Consider the following 10,612-nt stretch of genomic DNA (forward strand, 5'->3'; position numbering starts at 1 on the left):
GCAACAAAACAGACCAGCTATGCTGAGAATTTCTGGCAGTCTCCTGCAGATTCATCCAGATATCCATCGGCATGGCAGTTTTCAGCCTCTGGTTTACAAAACCCTGGAGGGTCAGTGGGACACTTCTAACAGGTCTGAAAAAGGCAGCTAAAAAAAGCAAACCTATTATTAGCAGGCTCAAATTTGCTACAGAGAGCCATACTTCCATTGGAATACTTGCAGGACTCCACACATGGTTAAAAATACCAAACAAACAACAAACAAAACAAATCCAACCCAAATTTGGGCTAAAATCCCAAACAGGTAAAAACCTTCTCTTGGGTTGCAATGGCAAAGGCAACAGGGAAGAAGCGGGCACAGAAGTTGACACTGTGCTTGCAGGACACCCCATGACTCAGATCGAATTATCACAGGGCAAAGTCAGTGCTGCCAGCCCTCCTCCAGGAGCAGGGAACAGGATTGTGCCTACCACAGATACTTTTTCACTTTTCTCCTGGAAATTCAGGCTACCTTAAGGAATATAGCTACAGCCTACATACTACATTACCAGCTATGCATCTGCTTTTAGCAAAAGGCCCACAAATATCTCAAGAGTCTCCTGAATCCTTTGGCTCCTGATGTCGGACAGTTTGAATACTTTCAGTTCCCATACTAAAGAAAAATGGGGCAAAGAAGTCTTTAAGAAATTACAAGGCTTAAAATAAATTTGTGTTTCCTGAGGGTAAAAGCACAGGCTTGGATTATGTCCCTTGAAAAGGGGAATAGAGAGCACATAAAACCAGATGGTAACCAATTTATAACATTATTTTATACATGAAGGGAGTAAATGGCTGCACTACAATGCTTTATAGTAATTGTTTACAAAACTGTTTATAACAACAGCTATTTTAATGTTATTTTCTATATTTAATTTATTTCTTACTTCAAAGAGGTCACACATGAACAAGACCTTAGTAACAATGGCTCACACCAAAATAATATTTTCATTATTTTTATTAGAAGCATCTTGTTAGAGGGGAAGATTTAATTGAAGTCATGCCTTCCTGAAGAACACATTTGAATAGGAGTGCAAATATACAGCAGGAACTTCCCCCTAAGGAGAGAAAGGGGAGGAGGAAATTATCTCAAATATGTCTGTCATATCTAGAAACTCCATCCTGAGGGCTTGGATCAGGCTGAGCCTCAAAAGAGATGCAGCCACATAAGGCACAAACCCCTCAGTCCTCCTCTAATATACATCAGTGTAGACAAGAAACAACTTCAACAGTGCCAGAGGAATTCCTTTAGCAGAACTGAGAGAAAAATAAGGCCATGTTTTCTGAATTACAAATACAGAGGTTTCCCTATCCTGATGCTTGTGGTATGCAGTCTCTCAGGGTGGATGGGAACAGATTCCTGGTTAATGTCTGTATCATTTCTGCTTAACTAATGCACATGTATTGTATAAATAAATTATAATGCAATAAAGATTGACCTAAAGAGTCTGAGTTATCTGGTGATTGCATCCCCACCAAAAGGCCTGTCAGCTGCTAGCCTGAGCAAAGGAGAGCAAAGACAATGTAGTTACTGTCCAAGGTACAAAAACACTGGACCACTATGGATGAGTGACAAAATTGGGGCAACATGTAGAAACAGGGCACAAATCACAAGGGCACCAAGACTGAGGTCAGACTTGGATCTGACTTGGTCTGATCACAAAGGCAGTGATCTTAGTAAGTCTTTCATCAGTGACAGAAGGTACTTTATAAAACTGTCATTAAGTAATGAACCATTACAAAATAACTGATAAGTTTTTCACTATCAGAGCTGCAAGGCCATCAGAGAAATTCTTTCACCTCAATCTCACAGTTTCCCAATAGAACAAATACACACAAACTACTTAACCCATGTCAAAAGAGTGATATTAATCCTGCACATACCATCCTTTTTGCATTGCCACCTATCTAAAGTTAAGCACTGGCAGGAAAGAACAATTGTGCAGGAGAGATTGCAGTAGGAAACAGAAAACAACAGATGGGGATGTCATGCTCTCCCACAGCATTGCAGTTATCCTCAATGCACAGCCTCATGAGAGACAAAACAGAAGAACCTGTCCTGGTCTTCCAGACAACTTTGCAATATACATGCTGACTCAGGACTTAAAACAGCAAGCCACTGGATTAGGGGAATGTAAATTCTCAATTTGTCCTTTATCAACTTTTTATTTTTAAGAAAGACAAAAAATAAAGGGGAAGGCTTATCTATAGAACTGGTATTATATTTAGTTTCAATTTTAAAAACCACACAACTTTCATGGCATCAGGAATATGTTTTGCAGAGGAGGAAAGAGCTGCAGCTTTAAAGTTTTAATCATAATAAGAAGCTGGCAGAACCCCTCTAGTCTAAAAAAAAAAAAAAATTCTAACTACTATCTTTCAAGGCAGAAAGAGCACTTTAACTACCAGACATACATTTTCACTCAAGATGGTCTATTGCAGGATTTGGCTCTCACCTGCTTTTGCTACAGCCCCCTCTTCACAAGCGTGAACAAGTCACTCTCTGATTTTGTTCCCCTGCCTATAGTTTATTATTCTGCCTTGCCACTTATGGTTAGGTAAAGATGTAGGTAGAAAGGCTGTAAGGCATTTAGGCTTCAAATCTATATACTACACCTAAGCAGATCCCTAAGCCAACCACAGAAAGTATACAAGGGCATACATTAAAATAGTACATTAAAAACACAGGGACCAAAAAAATATCACCTCTATCCTGCAAAGTTAAAATCACAATTAGAAGAAACATATGCTGCTACTTAGAGAACTGGAAAAACCTGCAGCTACAAAGTTGCTGTAGGTTAAAGCTTTTGAAACAACAAAGAACATGTGAGTTGGCAAACTAAGCATTTCTTGTTTTGCTCACTTTAGCGCTGGCAAGCAAAAGGGATCCTTGCTGCCATAAAAATAATTTCTGTGCGTAAACTTCAATTTTTATTTTGAAATACAAAGAGTTCAAGACAAGACCAGCTACCATATATAACAGCTTCTTTATCTATTCCATGCTGTATTGGACATCTGTAATTCAAGTGGCCACTGAAAAGAACAAAGATGTATATCACATTACCTACCTTTATCATCTGCTACAGTCCTCTCTGTAATCTATGGTATGGAACTACTGCCTTCCAACTAAGCCTGTATATGTCTTTTTTTACCTTTTTTTTTTCAAGAGCATAGTATTTTACACTACCTTTACTCACTCACACTGTTTCAGCTTCAGCCCACTCGTTTTAACTTCTGTATGCTGCACTACATTTAAGATTGGTCATCCCTGTCAGTTCTGCATTATTGCAAAACTCACAGCTGAACATGACAAACACATCATCCACCACCAGCCCAGGAGCAGGAACATCAACAAAGGCCTTGCATTTCCTCTCATTCAACATTCCTCTGTTGTCGAAGGATCTTAACAGTGAGTCTTCTGTCTCCTTTTTTTACTTGCTGTTTTACTTGCTCCTGGAATAATGTTTCCCAGCGTTTTTCTAGCTGAGCTCTGCTGCTGTACCCTTCCCTTTCATTTCTTTACCTTCCCATGCCTATCCTCTCTCTCTTTTTTCCCCTCCTCTTGCACTCCTGCCTCTTCTTCCATAACAGCACGAGTTCTGCATGGCCACCTTGTAACTTGGTGGTGCAAAGAGATATAAGGCTATAAGATTAGACAGATCTCTCACTCCAGTCTCCAGAAGCACTCCCAAGCAGCCCCCAGGCTGGGGGCACAGCCAGGAGCAGGCAACAGGAGTTAACATGCCAGCACTCTGAGCCAGCCCCTAGCTGCACCTTGCCTCTAACACCTTGCACCTCACTAGCAGGGAACTGCTGCCACATGGGGAGGTCTTTGGCACCCACACCCTACAGACAAGCTGGCTCATGTTTTTGGACTCCCTCTCAAAAGGACAATGTGTGAAGTGTTACTGGCAGACTTGCTGCACTGCAGTTCCAGGCAAGGGCTATCTTCTTTCCTTATTGCCTGTACAACCCAGGAAACACACAGCTTCAATTAGGAAAGCTTTAACTTCTCATTTTCTTGAACAAAACCCAAAGCTTCAGATCAGTTACATGCACAGGTTAAATATGATATTCCAGGTATAATCGGTCACATTTAGTTTGCTTCAACCAGCTAAGCACAGGACAGGGGAAATAAAAACTGACAAGAAGCTATTCTGTCGTGTCATATTTTGCATTATCTGCTGTCTTCTGTCAGGAAGGCAGAAGAACTATATTCCCAAATACCGCCCTAAGAAAAAGGTCATGTCTACACTGCAGAGCAAAGCATAAGCTCAGCCAACTAACATCTGCAGAGAGTGGCTGAGCTACAGCCAGTCCATTTTCAGACTGACACCACTGTGGGTGCCCATCTAGTCTCCTCTACAGAAGAGATGCCCTTTGCACAGTAAAACCAGCTCCCTGAGCAAGTCTCTCTGAAATAATGCAACACACAAGTTTAAACTGCATGGACTATGCAGCACTGCTAGCTCCTGTTCTGCTAGAGGTGCACAGGAATCCACCCATTGAGAAAAGTAAATTCATTTTAGGTAAGAAAAAGAGTCTCACCAAAGCTGAGCTACTGCTGCCCAGGATACACACATACTGATGAAAATTGTCAGCTGTTCCCCTTTGCTGATGCAAAGGAAAACTGCCCACAAAAAACACATAACTACTTCGGCACAGCAAACCTTCATCTGCTGAGGAATTAAGCATTCATCTTCTTGCACCCTGCTCTCATTATTTGGATTAAATTATATTTGTGTACTTTTGTCCACAACCAAACAAGCAATTCCACACTGAAATAGACACCCTTGTCTGTAACTACATCACTTCAAATTAAAATTAAAAGGAAGCAGAAACATACATGAGAATACCCAATAGATGTTACTGCTAAAGGTCCTAGATGTCACAACAAGTATTTTGGGTTTTAGGCAGACCTGATATTTGTCCTTTCATAAACCTATAAACACACAAGAGTTTCTGGGCCACACCTTCTAAATCTCAATGAACATTCAGTCTTACATTCAACTTGCTACCAGCAGCAGGTCCCTCTGGTGTGACAAACACTATTGCATCAGTGAGGCAGCACCAAGAGCTACGCTGACAGTCATAGACTTTGAAGGAGTGGATCTTTATTGCACATGGGGCTGCATTTTTAAAAGACGTAAGAATGGCGTGGCTCCCCTTATGATGACACCACTGAAATGCCTGTAATACTACACTTAAGACTTATTTGTTGCTTTCATTAAGCAAAGGAAAACATGGTCCTCACTAATGCCTTGCTATGTACACCACAAGACACCCAACGCAGTCACTCACTATAAGTCACCGGTCCCTCCCCGCTCTGTGATTCCACCGTATCAGAACAACCATCCAAATTTGAGCTCCTTTCCTACAGATCTGACATTCCACATACACCTTTGCTGTGCCAGGAGTCTGGCATACTGTCACTCTCTCTCATGCTGAAAAACACAGTTTATCTTTTCTGAAACGAGATCAAGGAAAGAGATCTGAACGACCTTTGCTGTCCATCTCACATCCCTCAATAATACACACCAAGTGGAGAGCCCATCAGGCAACAGACTGCTGCCTCCTCCTTCTCAAGGCCTGTTTTCTTGATTGTTTTCTTGAAGACTATTTCCTAATGAGCCATTGTGAACTCTTGCTTCTTCTTAAAAATTTACCTTACAGAACTACTCCAGTAACACTGAGAAGCTGCCGTTCTAAACCAGTCCGGATCACTTGCTACTTGCCACATAAAACTCGCCATCCATTTCAACTAAACCCACCACAGCACAGAGCCATGATTTCCCACGGATTATTCCCGACGCCGATGGTGCCAGATCCTGCCACACGCCCGGTGACCAGGGCCACCTCGGAAGCGACAGGGTCAGCTCCGCTCGCTGTCCAGCTGTTCGCTGGCGGGCGCGTCCCATCGCTGCAACGCATCAGCAAATTACAGGACCACTGCAATCCACTGACAGGTCACAGGACCACGACGAAATCGCTGGAGGCTCCGACTTTAAATGTCCTGCCGAGGGGACTCGACGCTGCTCCGAAAGGCCGCGGAGCAGACCTAAACCACGTATTTAGCACGCAATCATTTAACGTGATCAGCTTCCCAGTATTTAAAGCCCAGCGCTGGAAGGCGGCGAGGTGAGAGCGGGAGCCCTCCTCCCGTTTCCGGACCGATGCCCACAGGTCCTGGGGACGCCGCTGCGGGACACGACCCGCCGCCCGGCCCGGCCCGGGGCCCCGCCGAGGGATGTGGAGCCCCGCGCCGCCCTCGGGCGGCCGCGCCACCGCCGGGCTCCCGCACCGCCGAGGGGCCGCGCGGGCCGGGGACGGCGGGGACAGCGGCGGGGCCGGGGGGCTGGCGGAGCGGCGCAGGCGGCGGCGGGATGGCATCCACCGGCGGCCCGCTCCCGGTTCCAGCTCTCTGCTCCCAGTTCCCGCTCCGCCAGCGTACACACCTGCCCGCCCCCCAGCACCCCCCGCCCCGCGCTGTCAGTCGCACCCACCTACCCCAGTGGCCGCCGCCGCCGCCGCGGGTCCGGCGCGCCCCGCCGCCCCCGCGCCGGCAGCGGCGCGGCACGGCACGGCACGGCACGGCACCGCACCCCCCCTTCCGCCGCCCGCCCGCCCCTAGCGCGGAGGTGGAGCGGCCGCCGGGAGGAACCAGGAAGTGAACGGCGGCGGCGGGAGCAGCGCGTCCCCGGCCCTGCCCCTCCCCGCCCCGCCGAGCGCGCCCCGGCCAGGACGGGCAGCGGCGGCTGCGGACCCTGTGCCGGCTGCGCGTTATCGGCCCAGGCGGGCGGGTGCCGGGGGGAAATGCGGGCTTTGTGAGGAAAACACCACACTTTTTTGTTTTGGGTTCTGCCTCAGCGGGCACCTCTGAGCCCCAGGCGGGTTCAGGGTAGTTTTGGTTTGCAGGTATCCAAAATCTGTTAGCACTCGAGGAGTGCAGAGCAGTGAGGACGTTTGGGGAACTGCAGTATCATTCTTAGGAGGAAAGGCTGAGGGAGTTGGGCCTGTTCAGTCTCGAGATGAGACTACTGAGAGGGGACATCATTATTGTGTACAAATGTCTAAAAGGAGGGGCGTGTGGGTGTGCCAAAGAGATGGAGCTGGGCTCCTCTCAGCAGTGCCAAGCAGTAGGATGCGGGGCAGTGGGCAGAAACTGATGCACAGGAAGTTCCACCTTCACAGGAGGAAGAACTTCTTTGCTGTGTGGGTGACCACATGCTTGAAGAAGTTGTCCAGAGAGGTTGTAGAGAATGCCTCACTGGAGATACTCAAGAACTGTCGGGACACAATCCTGTGCCATGTGCACTAGGACAGCCCTGCTTGAGCAGGGAGGTTGGACTCGATGACCCACCATGGTCCATTCCAACCGTACCTGTTCTGTGACCGTGATTCTGTGACACAGCGCTCCACTGCAGCTGTCATGTTCAGAGCCAGGGCAAGGGCTGAGTTTGCTTGACACTCTCCACGTCAAGCCACCGCTTCCAGCCTTTGTGGCCTTGCCCAGGTATTAATCATGCAGTGCAAATCTTCACAATTCAGGGGGTTGCCTCAGGCTGGCTGTGTTGATTTGGCATAGCCTGTTTTTTTGGTAGTGGGAGACAGCCAGAAGTGGCTTCTATGAGAAGCTGCTTGAAGCTTCCACCACATCTGACAAAGCCAATCTCTCTGCTGGCTCTGAAGATGAACATGCTGCAGGCCCAATTAGACAGGTTGGTAATACCTCTATTTAAGAAGAAAATCAAAACAGCACACAGGCAGCTTTTTCCAGAGGTGGCAAGGTGCTGCCATTGGGGCCATCCCAGCACAGTGCCATTGCCATCTGGGCACTGCGGCCATCGCCATCTGGGTGCAGCCTGCAGCAAGCCTTGTCTGCTTGGCCACCCCAAGCCAACTGTGCTGCAAGCAGAAGGGCAGTGAGGGCAGCTTCTCCTTCCTGGTGCCCCGCATGAGGAGAGGCACTCAATAGCACCAGTGCTGCGGCAGCCACCACTGCCCATCGGTGGCTATGGGGCCACCTGGCCGGTGGTGAAAACACGGCAAGCAACTCCCCAGTGCAGAACCTAGACAAGATCAACCACTGAGCGCTGTAGGGTCCTGCAAGGATTTTTGAATTGGTGGAGCTTGTTTGCAATGGTACCTACAAGCAGCAGTTTTTCTCCTGGTCAGAGAAGAGGAGGAAGTGAGGACATGTGAGCATCCTGGTCAGTGGAAAAAGAAGGGGAGGAGGTGCTCCAAGAGCCAGAGCTGAGATTCCTCTGCAGGCCATGGTGAGGCCTATGGTAAAGTAGGCTGTCCCCCTGCAGCCATTGAGGTCCATGGGGGATGCGGAGATCTACTCACAGACCATGAGAGAAGTACACTGGAGCAGGTGGATGCTGGGGAAAACTCTGATCCAGTGGGAGACCCAAATGGAGAGAGAGGGCCCCTGCTTCCAAACTATAGCAGCCTATCCTCAGAGGACTGCACCCTGTGGACGAGTGACTCACACCACAGCAGTTTCAAAAAGACTGTTTGCCCATGGGAGGGACCCCAGGGCATAGCAGAGGAAAGACTCCTTTCCCTGAAAAAACAGAAAAAAAATCTCAAGTGACAATCTGACCAAAACCCCCACACCCTGTCTCTCTGCATTGTTGGTGGGAAAGAGGGAGGGGCTGGAGAGAAAAAATGTTGGTTTAAAGGCTTATTTTACTTCTCATTATCCTCCTCTACTCTGTTAATAATAAATTTGCTTTATACCTTTAAATTTTAACCTGTTTGCTCTTAGTCCTCATCTCAACTCTTGAGCCCTTCATTAATTTTTTTTTTCCTCTCCTCTGCCCAGTTGAGAGCAAGAGAAGATCAGCAAAAGGCTTTTGTGGGTGCCTGGTGTTTGGCCAGTGTCAAACCATGACATGGGCCAACACACATCATTCATTTACAATGAAATTAAAGATACTGCTTTGCCTTTAAAAAAAATCCCAACATACAAACCCCAACAAACTTAAGAAACAAGTGGCATCCTTTTTTGTATGATAAGCTTCATTACTGCCTCGTGCTGGAATTTTAATGTCCTCAGAAGTGCTCTTTAGGACAAAAGGTTGCCTTCTGCCCTCCTTGAGGAAAAACGAGCCAAATCTGTGCTCCTTCCACCTTTAAAAAACTGCTTTTTGCATGTGAACAAAATTTGTTAGCTGAGCCTCTGGACTATCCAAGAATTTGACTAACATTACGTAGACTACAAGCTGGGGTGGCAGAAGTGGGAAAAAAATTAACACATCACTCCTGCCTGGCAACTCTAACTGTTAGCTGCTGTGGGCTAAGCCATGAGAGTCAGGAACTAAGATAAGAGCCAGAATGTCATCTCCCTGTGGTCTCTCAGTGGAAATCACAGACTGCATCTGCATTAACGCTATTTCAGATCAAGAATTCACTCACATTTTCAGGGAATTTTTGATTTATTCCTACTTCTTGTTTGGTTCAGACTGCAATGTGAGGACACAGGTATCATACTACAAGTCAAACGAAGGGTCAGTCTGTGCTGGACAGCAGCACTGGTAGATGCTATTTTAGAGAGAACATACAAACCAGGGCCCTTTCATGTATGGCACTCCCGTGGGCCAGCAAGGAGACCTGACCCTGCTCACCTCCCCAGGGTGAGTGGAGAAGACAAGCTACCCAAGCTCCCAGCTCTGCCAGGCTCCACTGCTGGCTCTCCCCACCAAAAACAATAAACAATCCCCATACAACCCTAGGTAAAACTTCCAAAAGCATCCACCCCTCCTGAAGTTTGCTCCCACTGCATCATGCCACCTGCTCCAGTAGGTACAGCCAGGAATGCTTTGCACATTTGATTTAACAAGGAGTTGTGGAAAGCTGGATAAACTCTGGCAGTGTGCTGAGTAATCCTTGGGAGCCATGGATCAATTTTAGCCAAGCAAGCATCAGCGTGAAGTCAAGATAGCATATTTTAAAATACTCTGAAAATTTTTACACAGGAGCTAGGCAAAAAGGCATGCAAACTTACACTAATGATTGTTATGAAACTTTCAATTAAAGCTGTCAAAAAAACCCAACCCTTAATTATTGTTTTAATATATAGCGCGAGTTTTTAATCACATTTCCCACTTTCCCAGTGATATCTGGCACAGGACCAACAGAATCTCCTAAGCATTTGGTTTCTTCCCTGCTCCCGCACCAGCCTTCCCCGCGCACCGCACTTCGCTTGGACCTTTCTGAAGTTAAAAACTCCGCAAGGAAAAGGAGGAAACGCAGAAGACTGTGACTACGCGATCCATTTCTGCGCACCAGGGTATTTCCACAGCCTCCTGGAGGAGCTTTTGGCAGAAAGCGGGAGCTGTGGCTTTACCGCGAGGGCCAGCTTCTCGGAGAGGACGTTTCCCGGGATGCCCGGGGGGTACCGCGCTCAGAGCGCTGCACCAACTCCGCGCGAAAGCCTTCTGTGGCTTCCCGGCTGCACCCCCGCTTTGCCAGCAGGCAAGGGGAGCCGCCGCTGTGAGTGCCGGTGCCGGCTGGGCGGGCGGGACAGCCGCCCTGGCTAGCCGGCAGACGGACGGACGGACGGACGGACG

The 10,612-nt window shown here is 47.6% G+C and overlaps 1 protein-coding gene across 8 annotated transcripts in view; it reads right to left on the bottom strand.

Annotated features, from left to right (window-relative positions):
- ZDHHC3 (zDHHC palmitoyltransferase 3) overlaps positions 1–10,597 on the bottom strand; it is a 37,827-nt gene extending 27,230 nt beyond the window's left edge. For 3 of the 8 annotated variants that reach the window (XM_021540467.4, XM_085573310.1, XM_085573313.1), the window contains exon 1: positions 6,543–6,669. The gene's annotated coding sequence lies outside the window, so the exon portion shown is untranslated. Of the gene's footprint in view, positions 1–6,538; positions 6,673–10,328 lie in introns of those variants that run through there. The other 5 variants (XM_077786707.2, XM_021540468.4, XM_085573311.1 and 2 more) reach the window with 5 other exon arrangements.
- Positions 10,598–10,612: the final 15 nt, after the last annotated feature.

This window comes from Lonchura striata, chromosome 2, assembly GCF_050655825.1.
Source record: "Lonchura striata isolate lonStrDom1 chromosome 2, ASM5065582v1, whole genome shotgun sequence".
Lineage (NCBI taxonomy): Eukaryota > Metazoa > Chordata > Aves > Passeriformes > Estrildidae > Lonchura > Lonchura striata.